This window comes from Melitaea cinxia, chromosome 10, assembly GCF_905220565.1.
Source record: "Melitaea cinxia chromosome 10, ilMelCinx1.1, whole genome shotgun sequence".
Classification (NCBI taxonomy): domain Eukaryota; kingdom Metazoa; phylum Arthropoda; class Insecta; order Lepidoptera; family Nymphalidae; genus Melitaea; species Melitaea cinxia.
In genome coordinates, this window is record NC_059403.1 from 15,225,317 (window position 1) to 15,243,299 (window position 17,983).

Sequence of the window (17,983 nt, forward strand, 5' to 3'; positions counted from 1 at the left end):
GCATATATTTTAACAGGAAAAACATAACAGCTAAAATCGTGTAATCCATGCGGGCGAAGCCAAGGTGAAAAGTTAGTCTGCAAAAATGTCACTTTTTTTACTGCGCGATTCAACTTGTAACATCCCACTGGTGTAAATAGGCCTCTTTTTCCGCGTAGGAGAAGGATTTGAGCTCTATCGACTTTGCTACTCCACTGCGGGTTGGCGTATGTATTCCCTACTATGAGTAACGATCGCTATGAGGTATTTCTAGATAAATACCTCGATCCTACAGAGATCACAGCTAAATTATACTGCTTTCAAGCAATGTTGTGGTCCTGTGGTGAGTCAGGTGACTAGAGCTCCTGGGGGGACTGTGGGTAGGATCGGCAACGCGCTTGCGATGCTGATAGTGTTGCAGCACATCACGTGAGCCGTACGCTTGTTTGTCGACCTATGTTTAATTCTTTCATTTGGTGTTATTATTAGAACAAGATTTGTATAACGGAAAATAAAAAAATAAAAAAAATGTGTGTGTGCAATTCACACTCAGCAGAAGTTAAACTTCTAAAAAGTAGCCTACGAGAGATTTTTGTATATTCTATCTCATTTTGTCCTATACATTTATGTGTTTGTTTCTTTATCACGATAAAAAAAAAATTGGTAAATACCTGCCTCACGACACGTAGTCAACACACCCACAAAACCCATGTAGAACGGACCGTCTTTCCATGTTTTGTGTGTGGATTTGGGTTTCTCGATCGAGATACATCTAATAAATTACTAGCTGAATCCGTAAACGTTTTGCCATATATTTTATTAAACTTCTCCACCTCCCCCCCCTCCTTATAACTTAGGGGAATGAAAAATAGATGTTGGCCGATTCTCAGACCTACCCGATATGCACACAAAATTTCATGAGAATCGGTCAAGCCGTTTCGGAGGAGTTTAACTAATTTGCACGCACGCTGGCTCGCACGCACGCACGCACGCACGCACGCACGCATGCACGCAGACGCACACACACACACACACACACGCACACATATATATATATATATATACTAGCTGACCCTGCAAACGTTGTTTTCCTATATATGTTATTAATCCCCTTAATCCCCCCCCCCACCTTATAACTTCAGGGTATGAAAAATGGATGTTGTTCGATACTTCGATTCTCAGACCTACCCGATATGCACAAACCGGTGCTACCCGATATGAATCGGTCAAGCCGTTTCGGATGAGTTTAACTACAAACACTGCGACACGAGAATTTTATATAACAGATAAGTGATAAGTTCTCTTACGAGTATGTAGGTAGGTACTTTTTTTATTTCGAAATAACTTTTAGAGGGTCTGTCTCACCTTCTGCTGACAAAGTCTCTTACCCGCGTTACCCGGAATTATAGTTATCTAATATACAAGTACAAATACCCGGATACAAACAAACACCATACGTATAAAATGTGTCATATCATATTTTAGAGGTCACACAGATCAAACACGAGCAAAATTTTTTGTGTTTTCGTTTTTCTTTATCTATAATAACGTTTACATAAATTTACCGCAAGTGCGTAAATCAAAACAAAATCAGGGCATAGGTGAACATTAGTGACACAATCAAGAACACTGACGTAATATTTGGTGCATTGATGTCGTGAGTCCCATCAGCTGTCAACTATTCTGGATTCGATTTTTACTCGGCATAGATACTTGTTTGAATGAGGATGGTGACAATTAATGTGACGAATTGATGTTGAAAGTACTATCAACACCCAGGGTAGCTCGTTCGATTTTGTCTCGAAACAGGTATTTGTACTTATAGAAATATTTTTTTTATCACGTTGTTTGTACTTGTGCGTCTGACTGTCATGCCTCAGCGCGTAAAACCATTGGTTGCAATTATTAATAACACCTGATAACGTGATAGCGGTCGTCATTACTGGTAGGAAAATTATTCGCCAAGCCATCCTTATCTATGAAGCCGCGGCGAACTAAGTGGTGGACTATGCAGCAATCAATTAAAATAAAAATAGTCAAAAGGCCCGACAGTGGACTATTACAGGCTGTTTCAGTTCAGTCCTCAAGAAGACGTAATGTAAAACAAATAAACAAGGATTACTCCTGTGTCGGGAGTCCGAAAACACACACAATACACAATTACAAAACGCCCAAACCACTAAAAACATCTGTATGGCCAATATAAACGTATACCATGTGTGGGGATCGTACCCGCAACCGCTAGCGCAAAAGCTGCGAGCCAGTGCACTGACTGTTGCGATCACGCATTGTAAAATATAAATAAAAAATAAATAAAGTAGAACAATTCAAAAATTATGAACAATATTTTAAAATTGAAATATATTTTGAATTTTATAGATATCAAGTTAATGAGCTTACGTATGATTAGTGACTTATCACAATAATTTATACCTGTACCCAGCGCAAGCGCATCTCAACACCGGGCATCATCAGATATAAACAGTCGCACTGCAAACACCGTCCACTACGCACGCTCTGGATAAAAATATCACTATAATTTATATAAGTGTAAATTTTTCATAAATGAACTAAATAAAATATATAAGTGATTGGCTTGTGCGTGTTATATATTTGGTTAAGGTAAGATTATTTTAAATAATTTCTATTTCATATTATCAAAATGTATATTATGTATAAGTAGGTAATATTTTAATTAAATATTGTTATTTTTATAATGATAGCAATCAGTACATTACAACCGCTCTGGTGTAGTGATGCGTATAGTCGCCTAAAACATCGACAGTTCGATTCCCGGTCGAGAAGGATATTTGTATTTTTACACGTATTTCTTCCCGGTTTGGATATCTGCTCTTGTGGGTCTCTCCAACGTGTTTCAGAGAGCGTGTTAGGCCGTCGTTCCTGGTTGTTATCATGAATACCTGATAGCGATCGTTACTTATATTAGGGAACATATCCGCCAACCCGTAGCGGAACAGCGTGGTGGGTTAAGCTCCAATAATTTTCCTACATGGTGAAAGAGGCCTATCATATAGCTGTCGGGTGATACAGGCTGAATCGTTTCGTAATCGTAATCAGAACATATATATATACTAGCTGACCTGGCGAACTTCGTATCACCTTATTTTTTTCTGAAATATAATAATAACATAATATATCAAAATAAAATATAGCCTATCTTTTAAGTTGGATCAAACTGCACACGGTGTGCAAATTTGACTAAAATCGGTTAAGTAGTTTAGGAGTCCATTGAGGACAAACATTGTGACACGAGATTTATATATATTAAGATATAAAAACCATTAATACTAATCTGTATATATCTATAGCTACATGTATGTATTTTTAATATGAACCAGAACTGTGACCAAATATGAAGAGTAATGTGTTTTATTACATTACGAACCAAATTCGTTGAGCCATTAAAATAAATTAAAAAGATATATTAAATCATACTCTGTGACAGAATAACAGAAAAATCGTACGAATTATTATTATTTTTTTATGTCACCTTTTTTGATATTTAAATATCTCTTTATTTCAATTTCTTCCCTATGAAAAAAATCTCATAAAACATGGACAAATGCAGACCAAATTCTCATACAGGGCTATGAGAGTCTATGAGATCTGATAGATTCTTTTTCCATAGGGTTGTTAATTGCAGATATTAACATAAATTCAGTTCAAAATTGAATATACCATGGTAAGGTACTACTACCTAAAACACAATACTAGTGCCTAAAACACAGTTAGTACTATTTTACGAATAAAGGTTGTGAAAGATACTGTTACAATAAATTTATTTCTTTTTTTTTGTATTGAAAATACAGCCTAAGAATCCAAGCAAAAAATTAATCACAATTAAAAAAAATGTACAATAACTTTCTTAACAATCTTCATAAATAATTATTCTACATAGGTATAACTTATGGCAAAGTAAATATAAAACAAGAGATATGAGTAAATACCGCAAAAAAAAAACACATTAAAAAAAGATAATGCCATTACACGTACTTAGATATATTTTTATGTACATATGAGTCAGTTAGTTGTGTGAAATAGTAACTACTGATAACAAACAACTACAAAAATGAATGTTTATTCATTTATATTTGAGAAACACGTTCAATTTCCAAGGTCTACAGGCAAAAAAATCATTACGATCTTTTGAAAACAGGAAGATGGACGACAAATCGATCTAAATGTCCTTTAGTCGTTGTCCTTGACATTTAGCAAATTATTGCCTTTATATTGATAATAAGTAGAGCTAACAATAAAATTGTTATGTCCAATTAGTATATAATTTTTTTTATGTTAAACAAAAAACAGAAAAATATTTTAAATAAATAAGTGTTTTTACCTGTATCTAGGTAAACTAGAAAGTTATTCTATATTAATATTATAAAGCTGAAGATTTTTTTAATTCGAACCAGTAATTCTTGAGATTATCGCTTTCAAACAAACAAACTTTTCATGAAGATCTAACAAATTACTGGTTTAAATTGAAAAATTCTTTTTGTTTTGGATAGTCCATTCCAAGCTAGACTAGAGTACATATAGGCTATATCATCAGTGATACTGCAATAGCGCGTAACTAACAGTTGCCAATCAACAACAAAAAAATCAAAATTGTAATTTCTTGCGTAGAAGCTCTCTGTAGCAGTTGTCATCCCTTGAGGTCAGCTGAGTGCTTCGTCTAATAAAAATGCATCAAATGATAAAAAGTAAAAAACGCGGAAGTATTGGTCATCTAAAAGTATTTCCAAAATCGCGAATCTATGAATCATGTCATTGTAAGAATGGTCGTTTTGTTCATTGCTCGTGATTAAAAAGGATTTTTAGAAGAAATATTGGACTTGAAAATAAATAATTGTTCATAATTAAACAGCTATTATGTTACTTACTTACTGAAAATGTTAAACTTAAAACCATAACCATATTACAAAAGCATTTATAAAATTTTAATGACAGTTATGCGGAATCATGAAATCAATTTTTCAACATTTAAATAACAAAACGTTAAAAAGATCAGGGATATAACTAAGGAAATTTTCCGGAACAAGCAGACAGACAGACAGACGGAGAGACAAAAATTGTAAAAAATGTTATTTTGGTATATGTACCGTGGATACATACATCCATATGCGTTTGGTGGAGAGCGGATGTTTTGATTATGCAAACAGACACTTCAATTTTATTTTTTTGTATATATATAGATTTAAGTTGATAGCATCCTTGAATTTCTTATTTTATTATTTTGTTAATTCAATTTAGCATTAAAAGTTTGATTGTTACAGTGTTATTTGTTAATTTAAGGGAAACCTGTTATTGGCTGTCAGGTATATAGGTGTATGGTTTACAGGTGTATGGTTTGTAAAGCTGTTGGTTTTCTGATACAAACAAAAATGTTGTGGTAAAAATATAACAAATAACAAGTAAAAGTTTTAAAACTTAGTGAAATCGTTAATATTCTCCAAGCATTAATTAGGTACGTGTAATAAATTGACACGAGTGCTACTCACACGACTCATATGAGTGCTAGTGATAGCAACGATGTGGAAATAAGCAGTGTTACGACCCGGATAGCGACCTTGTACTTAAACTCAGGTACTCTCTGAAAGAGATATAGATATATGCACCGACCTCAGCACACTCTGACGATGAAGTCGAAGCCTTGTTTGAAGGTATTACAAGGGCCATATATGGCACTACTTCGGCCTTCTACAACGTTGTTATGGTCGGCTTCAACGCTAAAGTGGGAGTACAAGACAGCGACGAATCAAAAATTGGACCACACGGATTGGGGCGCAGGAATTGCAAGGGGCAGATGCTTGTCAACTTCCTCGAGTCAGGGTTATTTTTGATGGATTCTTTTTTCGAGAAAAAAGAGAGGCCCCAAAGGCGGTGGACATGGCAGAGTCCGGATACTGTGACGAAAAACAAGACAGATTTTATTATAGCGGATAAAAGGCATATTTTCAGAGATGTCTCAGTGCTAAAAAAAGTATAGAGCGGGCCGGCTTGGTAAAATCTATTCTCCGACCTACATTGCCCCAAATACTATTTTACTCCGAGCACTCCCAACTGGACCTACAGAATCGATTCTACTCCCTGGAAACCACTAGCGACGTGGACAAGATGACCGACAATATGATGAAGATGTTGTGTACACTGGGTTTCAGACACTTTCTGCCGACGAATTCAACGAATCAGTCAAATCCTTTTCCCCAAGCCTTGGATCTAATCCGGTCTAGGCGCGAGATACCCGTTCCTGAGGCAGCTTTGTCAGAAGATAAGGCTATTTCCAAGAGTATACGGAAACTTATACGCAAAGACCTCCACTGCTCTAATAAGAGAGAAATTATAGCTCTTTAAGAGTAGAATAGGGGGTCAAAAGTTTTTCAAAGACCAGCTTCGAAGCTTTCTTGCGAAGCTCAAAAGGTCCCAGCGAATGGCAGAACAGTATGCTCTCGAGAACTGAGATGTATGAACGACGGGGCAACTATGACCGTCCATATCTAAGATCAGTGAACAGGATCCATTTTCATTCGTCGCGGGGTAAGACAGGGATATTGTATTATCTCTGAAACTGTTTACCACTACGCTGGAGGATGTTTTTAAGACCTTGGATGGGGGGAGGGGACGAAGAGGCATCACCGTCAACGGCGATTCCCACTCAGGGCAGATAATTGTCTTTGTACAAATGTTCATTGTCGGTCCGGATGTGTGTCCTTGGTCTTCCCACCGTACTTGCTTTCCCAAGTATAAAGTCATCGATCCCGATTGTTTGTATCTACACCTGATAGCGATCGCTACTCATGATACGAAAATTTTCTGTCAGCCCTTCTATAATGAGAAGCCTTATACATTTGCCTTTGCCTTTGTTTTTTTATGTTAAATTGAAATTTCTGTACTATGATGAGTTTATTACGTAGAATGTATGTATGTATGTATGTATGTCTGTATGTATGTATGTATGTATATATATGTATGTATGCAAGTTTGTATCTGTTTATGTATGTTTATATTTTTATGGTATATATATATATATATATATATATATGAATTTATTTGCTCATGTATATACTACTACTACCACTAACGTTACTTTATATTTCCTCCCTTTTTTCTTCTTTATCTGAATTTTACTAATACTCGATTTTGCACACCTACAAACGTCTGTTCTTGTACGTATTAAGGTTGGCTGGTAGAGAATGCTTATAGCATTAAGCCCGCCTTTTGTACAATTCTTTAATATATTGTGCCATAAAGTATTAACAAATAAATAAATAAATGTAATACTGCTTCAGACAAAATGATTGAGCGATTGACGAATTAGGGATTGTTGACTTAGGATTTATTGAAACTCGACTTTATTACAACTACAGATTAAAAACTAAAACACAAAAAAATCTTCTGTCTCTATATAGTAGTTAAATCAGCCTGTAAGCCTGCCAATTTTTGACATAGATCTTCTATATAGGAAAAAAAGAGTTATATGACTCTTACTCAATAAGCGTAGGTAATAAGATTTGCATTCTCTGGACGTTCTTGCCTCCTTTGTAGATTAGACACGTAACAATATGACTTAATTCTATCTAATCTAATCTCTGATGGTCTCATTTGATTGACGTATCGTTTGATAGAAAAATTATTTCGAAAGACTAGCTTTTTCTACGTGACATTGACGAAATAATCTGTGGTCATTCAATAGTGCCACTATTGAAAGCCATTAACCCTAAAGAAGAAGAAGAAGACTTGATTTTGCAGCTTCTTATTGAGTTTTCAACGAAAACAATAATTATTGTACTACTAATATACTATTTATATATATATATTATTATTATATTATTAGATTGTAGGATCCACTTTCTTTTTAATTTTTGTTTTGCGTTTTTGATAACCCTAGTCTGTTTTGGTTTAAAATCTCCTCTACCCCAAGGTTGTCTGGAAGAAATTGCTTACCTAGCGATAAAACCGCCTTTATGCATAGTATTGTTTTGTAAGTTTTATTTTTAAAGATACGTACTTATGTATGTTAACTTGTATTCACAAAAGAGTATATTTTTTAACATTTTTGAATATCATATCAAAAATTGACCGCTCCAGCGGGATTCGAACCCACGTCTCCGACTGACCGTGTCGGCGCTCTAGCCAATTAAGCTATGGAACGATGTACCCGCTAGAGCGACATTTTTGATATGATGATTTTTATTTTCGGTTTAAGCAAACTGTGGCGCCGTCTATAGTATATTTCTTCTTTTTCTTCTTCTAATGTCATATATTAGAACAAGAAAAATTAGCTGTCCTAGTAATTTTCTTTTCGATTGCTATATTTTTATTTAATACTGTAACACTTGTTACCCATAGCCTACATAATTATGTATGCTAGCTATCGTTAATAACATATTTTTACTTATTTAATCAAGATCAAAAACATTTTATTTTACAGTTGTACTGGATGACGCTTGACGTTAATACAATACTACTATAAAATTAAATGAATTAGACTTTGTTTTTTGTGGGAAAAATTGAACTATAATAGGAATTTACTTTATTTTTTTTTTCTTGCACGAAAAAGGATGACCCATTGTCCCGTTACGCTCATTGTACGCTTGCGCCACATCTATCTCTCTTCCACTCGATTGGTCTATACGTCCGAGGAGATGTTTTGTTATTACGTTGCCACGTTCAACTATCGTCCGTAAACCAATTTTACAGACAACCAATTTTTAATAAAACCTACTGTTATTGTAGACGGGACATCCATAAAAAAAAATTAAAAGAAATTTAGCCATTTTGGACTTCTTCTTTGCCCTACAACTAACAACCTAGTACGTCACAGCAGCTCAAGACCCCCATCCACTGAAGACCCCCATCCATTTAATTGGATGACTTTGACTATGATATTCTGTTACAAACTGAAAATAAAAACATTTTTTATTTCAGTGTCGATATCGGTTATAGGGCCTAGAAAGATAAGAAAAAGAACAAAGAAGATAAATCCAGTGATTTCTTTAAAAAATAATTTCGAAATCACAAATGTCGTCTTATATTAGTACTAGCGACTCGCCCCAGCTTCGCACGGGAGTATTTCTGATACTAAATATACTACAGAATGTCTTTATTTATAATGTGAAGCTAGCTTATAGCATGGTTATTAACATAATAACAACAACATTCAAATATGCGTCGTTAGATTACACGTTGTTACAGAATGCGTTGAAGAAATAAAGGTTCACTGCTCGTTCCCCGTAGGTGATAGCGTGATATTATGTATCCTATATGTTGACCCGACTTTTTAATAATATTCATGCCAACTTTGAAGTAAATCCATGCAGTATTTTTTGAGTTTATCCCGGACATACATACATACAGACAAACAGACGAAAATTCTTCTATATTTTTGGCTTCGTTATCGAAGGTAGATCACACGCCAAATATTCTTTAAAAAAAAAAATATTCAATGTACAGTTTTGATTTTCTACCATTTTATTATATGTATAGATTCTATTTATTTCGCGAGGAAAGGAACGGCGCCAATGATTGCTAATACTTTAATTGCTAAGCCCAGAATCTAGAAATAGGAAATACGCGCTTAGTGACATACAATTATAAATTAAATTGGTTTACTCGTGTGTATACACTCTTACCCGCGTCGACTTTCATTAGACATAGGTTTTATAATTTTTAATCACATGACCATTGTATGTATTTATTTATTACATTTTTCTTTTTATTATTATAAATTGATTACACTACTAATTAAGTCATATACACTTCATACAAGTAATTAATTAGACATCATAGCTGCATTTTATGGGTTATGTTGATAAAGTGGTAACAATTTTTTAGAACGGATGTCGTCTTGAAGGCTATTGATTATTCTTTAACTAATAACCTTGTGAGGCGTTAGGAGATGAAATATAAGTCGATTTTAACCATTGGCGTATTTTAAGATTCAGTACCCGGGCCATTATAATTTACTGCCCTATAAATTAGGTATAAACGCAAAAGTCAATAATCTATTAATAAAAGTCTAAAATAATTAAATAGTTGAATAATGAAGAGTGTATGAATATGAAAAATTTACAGTATAATAACATTTTCCTGAACGGGCTTCTGGACATGGTCAGGGGTAGTGTCGGCAATGATTAAAAAGCTTCTGGTATTGCAGGCTTCCATTTCCTACGATATCCGCTTACCCTCAGCCAAACCGTACGATTGTTTACTACTTTTCTAGTATATAAAAAAAAAACAACACGATTAATATAGTTTTATAAAATATTATATAATTTTTTGAGGACAAAATGAAACGAAATAAATATCAATTAATATAGTTACGTGCCAGTAACAACGCGATCGTTTATCTTATTGCGTTTTGTAACTGAAAATATTATTATAAATATCTTAATATTATTCTTTAAATTAATCTTAATTGTAAGATATTAAAGAAAATCATTTCAAAAATATACTTGGGAACCTTGAAGTAGATCTAGTACATTCATAGTTATTTAGTTTTATTTCGTTCGACTTTGTGTAATTAATGCCTAGGTATGAGTATCTTTAGAATTATTTTTTTCAATAATTATAGGACTTATTGTCATTTTGAAACCACCGATATGAAAGATCGTTAAAGCTTAAAATTTCATTTTTCGGTCCAAATAGTTGGAAAGAGGAAGTGAAAAATAGCATATAAACTCTACAATTGTTATGAGTAGCTTCCTTGAATTAGGGCTAATTTAGTAGACTTTGACAGAAGAAAGTACTCACTAGCTGGCAATGGTCTGATTATGAGATTTCAAGCTACAACCAAACTATTCGTTGGCTACTTCGAATTGCGTCTAGGTTAGGCTGAGTCTGATGATGAACCAGGTTAAAGAAAGTGATATATTTCATGATTTTTTTAGATTGACAGCGAATTTTGGGTGGATAAAACAATGAGAATTTATACCAAATTTTTTAAACTTATAAATTAAAGGTTAATCAATTGTAATACAATAATTTTGAAGTTTTAACGAGGTACGAATGATGCACTATCAAAAGGTATTCATCCCATTAAGGGGTAAATAAAATTGGTACCAAAGTTATCGTGTTTTAGTAACGGTAGACCATGACGGAGATAGCTCGTCAACCGTCGCAGGCGCAAGGAAAACTATCTCCGTGTCATGGCCGCAATTCATTACGTTTTGGAGGCTATTCTGTTATCTTGTCAATAGCGTTACTTACTCGTAATCCATAGCAATATAATTTTATGACTGAAATTGTTTTGTTTTTTATTTTAATAACGCAATTCTAGCGAACGTTAATGACTTCATAAATTCATTTGATGATAGGGACGTTTTGTAAGTACAACTACAACTTCATGAGTGTGTTTTTTGAAAATAATGTAGTGGGATTTTTTAAGATTCAACGCCCCGGGCCATATTATTTTGTCGGCCATTTTACAATAAATTCATGATTTTGGCCCCTTTTTTTTGGCATGCAGAATGTATTATTTTAAATATTATTTTTTTTGTACTATTTCCGTATTTTATTTTATAATTTAAACCTTTTGGGATTGTAGTTATTTTTGGTCACAAAAATTGTCGTTTTTAATAGAAAAATGTTTGGTTATTTCATATCTATCTGTGCAGTATTGACTCGCGCGCGGTAAATGCGGTTTTTTCAAAAAGTAGCCTATATCTTGTTCCACAACTTCTTCTATCTTCCAGTGAAAGTTCTATAAAATCGGTTCAGCCGTCAAAAAAACAGACAGACAAAAATTTTAAAATCGTTTGTTTGTGTTTTAGCATCGCGTAAATAGCTGCTATGCTAGCTATAATAGAATAGAATAGCTATAATGTATTATGAAATCACAGACGGACACTTCAATTCTATTTATGTGTATAGATTATTCTATATTATCAAGAACATCATCAAATCCATTATATAATTATAAATCACGAGGAAAATTATAATTATTCATTGACAGGCCGATTCTTGAAGGTGAATATCTACCATGCAAAAGTTCAATGACCTTTTATGATAACCTAACGTTGTAATAACTTTAATGTAGTTTATGTATCAGTGCGTCAGTATAATATTTTTAATGGAATAATATAAACAATTTCAACTGAGTTATGTCACAGCAAATACCCTGCTCAAAATCTGGAACAGCCCGACTGGGGAAGTTCCATGACCTTACAGAAGATCACAGCTAAATGATACTGCTTTCAAGGGGTGCTGTGTTCCTGTGGTAAGTAAGGTAACCAGATCTCCTGAGGGGGTTTGGTGGTAGGATCGACAACGCGGTAATCGCTTACTATCCATCGAGCCGTACGTATTTATGTATCGATCAGTTTTTGTGTACAGGAAAACACAACCTTTTTACTCCCTTGCCTTTCTGGCATAGAACGGTGAGACATTGGGCACTGCACCTAACGTCCTCGAGGATTTCCTTATACACATTTTTGGTATGAACTTTACACCATGCGTGTTTTTTGTCAGTTATAATTTGCGTACTAATAAAAAAAAAAAGTGATCGCGCCTTAAAAGAAAAGTGAACGCGCGTTTTAAAGAGAAAGGTATTGTCAGCTAGTCATCCCCTTTGCATTAATAAAATTGAAGTCAGTCGTAAGCCTATGTATTAAATATTGGTGTTTTTTGATTCCTAGAACATATTTAAATAAAAGATATGTAGTCTTTAGAGCAAGGTTGAGATTCATCATCATCATTTCAGCCTATTACAGTCCACTGCTGGACATAGGCCTCCACAAAAAATGGCGTAAACTCATGTGTTTTGCCCATAGTCACCACGCTGGGCAGGCGGGTTGGTGACCGCAGTGCTGGCTTTGTCGCACCGAAGACGCTGCTGCCCGTCTTCAGCCTGTGTATTTCAAGCCAGCAGTAGGATGGTTATCCCGCCATCGGTCGGCTTTTTAAGTTCCCATATGGTAGTGGAACTGTGTTATCCATTAGTCATCTCTTACGACACCCACGGGAAGAGAGGGGGTGGCTATATTTTTTACTACCGTTGCCACACGGAGTAAGGTTGAGATTATTTTAAGTATATTTTTGCTTGACTGACCTTTAGATTATTGGGTAAATAGTGCTCATAAGAAATATGGTACTATTATCTTAATGTACAACGATTTCAGTCGTTTTATTGCTATTAAGATATAGATACCTAAATGAATGTTAAATATAAGCGAGTTATTAGTTCTGGCTTTGTTTACAAGAATTACACATAATTCTCTCATTATGTCGAAATAGGATTTTTGAAGACTGTAAAATAGCCACCTATTAAAAAGGTTTAGAATTTCATGGCATACTTACAATGCAGATTATAATCATTACTACTAGCTGTGCCCGCAACTTCGTTTGCGTGGAATTTAACAAAAGTTATTGTTCAGTTCGCAGAGTTAAAAAAAATCTCATATAAAAGTAGCCTAACCTACTCCCTCTTACATCAGGTATCTGCCAGTGAGAATCCCGTCAAAATCGGTCCAGCCGTTTCAGAGATTAGCCAGAACAAAAAGACAGACAAAAGTTGTAAAAAATGTTATTTTAACATACATATGAATTTAGTGAAAAGCAGTTATTTTAATATTACAAACAGACACTCCGATTTTATTTATTTGTATAAATTGCCTTTTTTATCTAATAAAAATTCAGTAGGTTCATTAAATATTAAACGTATACTCTAGTAAAAATAGAACTAAATTTTTATGAATCTAATGCCCTAAAATTGTAAGCGGTAAGTTTTAAAAAAAGTTTAAAAGAAACAAAACTGCAATTAATGGTCTCAACAACTTTTGCCGTAAAGTGCATAGTTTTTGAGATAACGGCCAAAAAAGTTTTTTCAAGATGGCGCTTGAAACTCCATCTGGATTTGTTATTATTTTGTGATTTCATGCTCAGTAGGTGATCTTAAGCCTAATAAAAATATTGGATCTAAAATTTAAGGCGAGGTTGACACAAAAAAAACGGCTATTTTTACTGGCCAATACTCGTAAACACGCGCACATAACAAACACACACACAAACACACACACACACACACACAAGAATGTAGCCACCACTCTCGTCCTGTGGGTGTGGTAAGAGGCGACTAAGGGTAACAGTTCCAATACCACCTTGGAACTTAATAAGCCGACCGATGGCGGTATAACCACCCAAGTGGCTTTGAAATACACAGGCAGAAGACGGGCAGCAGCGTCTTCGGTGCGACAAAGCCAACCCTGCGGTCACCAACTCGCCTGCCCAGCGTGGTGACTATGGGCAACACACATCAGATTACGCCATTTTTGGCGCGAACTTGTAGAGGCCTATGTCCAGCAGTGGACTGCGCTAGGTTGAAGTGATGATGATGAGCTTTAAAGTATCTATATTTCAAATAAATTAATAAAAGTAGTAAAAATGAAGGGGATCCCTCAAGAAAACAAAACGTTGTTAAACATAGTTACCTGCAAAGAAAGTAATTTATTTTTACTAATTGACCATTGTTATGTTTGACTTGGTGATGAATTGTAATAGAAATGTGGAAATGAAAATTAGGACAATGGAACTTAAATATATGATATACTGTCTAGTGTCCATTTATGATTTATGATTATAATTTTTATTTTATTTCTCAGAAAAAAGTTGTCACCTAGTTTGAGCAGTACTTTTTCTACTTGATTTCTTTGGCTAGATGGTAACGAAGTCAATTCAATTGTTTTTTTTAAATAAATATCCTGTTTGTCTTTTTTTTATAGATAACTAACTCGACAAACAAACCTACAGCATATCTGATGGTAAGCAGTTACCGTAATTTATAAACGCCTGAAACACCAGAAACTACGTTAAAATGTTTATTGTTACTAATGTTTATTGTTTCTTATATCTTTAAAAAAAGCAAGAATAAAAATTCTTGCTTTTTTTAAAGATATAAGATCCCAGGCACTCCAGACATTTCTTAATTTTTGAAGGACAAAATATATTCAATAAAATAATATTAGTGTATACAAACGTTTTATTACCTCTACTGCTGCACTGGTGACAAGAGGGCTGGTGCATTTTTGCCTAGAAAATCGCCATAACGATAGCGATTCAACGATAGGAAAATGCTTCCACATTCTTGGCACCATACCAAGCGGACATGATTTATAGCGTACCTATCTGTAAATATTTAGTTCTCAAGTTGTTAACTGTAAATATGTATACTAAGACTTCTAGACTGTAAGACTTCGAAATAAATGTTCTATATACTAAAGTTTGAAAAAAAAATGTATAATATTAGCGGTAATATGTTCGTAAAAATGATATTAACTAGCTATTGAACGTTACTTATTATTTAAATAGAATATTGAAAAAAATATATGAAAATCATATTGCCAGACACTTTCTATTCATTTCAGTATTTATTGCCAGACACTAATTAGATTATATTTTAAAATCCGTACAGTGTTTTTAATTAATAATAAACTAGCTGTGTCCACGAATCCGTCCATTCGAAGTAGAGACTTTTAACAGCATTTTTTGGATATATCTTTTGGTTTATTTTGGATTATAAACACCGTCGTTTGGATATTTAAATGATCAACGTGATTTTTTAAATTGGCATAACTTTTTCATTTATAAGCCGATTAACATGAAATAAACAATAAATATTAAGTGACGCTTACCACAATATACTAGTGAAAATCGTTTCTAAATCGGATAAGCCGTTTCTGAGATTAGCGTGCACAAACATGTTACATTTACATTTCTATTATATGTATTGATTACATTTTTATCATACATATTGATTTAATCGAGAACTGACGGGTACTTTTTGAGTTACCTCTAATAATGCGTATGTACTTGACTAATATATTTTTTCGTCTACCGTTGTATTATTAGTTGTACGTTAGTAAGAAAGAAAGAAAGAAAGAAAGAAAGAAACACGTTTATTCGGAGCATCACTCAAAAACGCAGACAGTTTTTACACAAAAAAAGACACACTTAAATAGACATAATAATAATTAATCAATAACTACATATACAAAAAAAGAAATTTACATGACCAGTAATATAGACTACAAAAAACTATAACATCAAAAAAAAAAAAAAAAAAGTAAAAAAAAATGTACATAAAAAATTCCAAAGAAGTTATGAAAAAAAAAAAGACGAATAAACAAGAAATGTGAAAATGTGTGATTATATGACCAAATAATACCGCCTGCGGCTAAGTGCTGTGCCCCAAAAAGGTATATCACTCAGCTTGGTGTTGGCTTTCATAAAAAACAAAAACCAACGCTGATTTTCAGTGATACCCCTGTTTTGACTAGCGCGACAAGTATCATTCCTTTCTTCTAGCAATATAATTATATACGCATACATTCACCACACACACATACATACACATACACACACACATAAACATATAATACACATACACACATATACATATCCTTACATGTATATAACAAATATTATAAATAAACATGTAAAATGGAGCAAAATAAATAAATAAGTAACAACAGAGAAGATATATTTTGCATAAATAAATAAATAAATAAATAGTAGTGAAATTATGTGATGTTACGTCGTCGGGTGCACGGAATGCAGGTAAGCTCAGACCACCGCGCGCGCCGGACATGGGAAGACGTAAGCCCGACGACGCACGCTTCCATTATACTCGTATAATATATAAAAGGAGCAAGGCTACGAATGAGGCTATTTATTAAGGTAAGATCATATTTCTTTAAAATCGTTCCCGTGCCTAATTTATCTTACACAACCCTGCATTTACAGGCTATAAAAAAAAAAAAAAAAAAAGAGACGATGGCATACATAAAATAAAAACAAATGACGTCAACGTCGACGAGGCTGTCACCGAAGCACGTGCTGAACCAACCTACCGCCCGCGACGAAGTCAGTTCAATTAGGTACTGAGAATTTCTTATGTATTTGCCTTGTTTTACAAATATGCACAATGAATTAAAAAAAAAAAATAATCATATATTATTAGTAATTATATTAACGTACCTATACACAAATTTAAAAATGACTATACATTCCTATTCCTTATTCTACTTTCTAGATGGTCTGTGACGATTGAAGTTGTAAATTATATAAATGCATTTTGTATTTGTAACGAAAAGTATTCTTGGTTTTCAGGATCCGAATCGGAGGCGGCAAGTTGTTCCAACACTTCGTCGCTGCATAGCGGAAACTACCATGGAACGCTGCAGATCGATGCATGGGTATATTGAGCATGTAAGACGATGCTCGTGTAGGGTAATTCCTGTTACATTCCTTTGCCCAGGTTAATTTATCGTACAAGTACACAGGGGCTTTACTTTGGATCACGTCGAATAGTAAGGTCGCAAGATGCAATTGCCTACGATGTTCCATCCTAATCATTCGTGCATCATTAATATAAGGAGAAATATGCGCGCAACGTGGTATATTAAAACAGTACCGCATGCATGCATTTTGTACCCGTTGTATAAGTTTTTTTGTACGTGCAAGTAGCCTAGGTTCAATTACAATATCAGCATAGTTGAATTTTGAAAGAACCAGCGTTTCACACAACTTCACTCGCATATCCTTACTGAGAACGTTTCTTATCTGATACAAGACTTTTAACCTATAAAAACAATTACGAGCTGTATTCATGGTATGTCTTTCAAACCTTAACCCCTCATCAATCACTAAGCCTAAATTACGCACCTCTGTCACTCTTTCAATCCTTTCACCCCTTATGTGAATAAATGGATTTAAACTACTGATTTTTTGTATTTGATTTTTTGTGCCTAGTATCATATATTTCGTTTTTCCCGGATTCAACGCAAGACCATGATCTTCTGACCACTTGGAGATGCGGCCGAGATCGTCATTTAACTTCTGTATAGCCACACTAGCTTCTGATTGATTAAACGAAATATACATCTGTATATCGTCAGCATATATGTGATATTTACAATTTTTGATATGAGTTATTATGTCGGCACAGTACAGCGCAAAAATTATGGGTCCTAAGATCGATCCTTGTGGT

The 17,983-nt window shown here is 34.1% G+C and overlaps 1 long non-coding RNA gene across 1 annotated transcript; it reads left to right on the forward strand.

Annotated features, from left to right (window-relative positions):
* Positions 1 to 16,479: 16,479 nt before the first annotated feature.
* On the forward strand, positions 16,480 to 17,717 carry LOC123656933. The gene is made up of 2 exons (XR_006743621.1): positions 16,480 to 16,871; positions 17,104 to 17,717. It is a non-coding gene; the product is annotated as an uncharacterized LOC123656933 (long non-coding RNA).
* Positions 17,718 to 17,983: the final 266 nt, after the last annotated feature.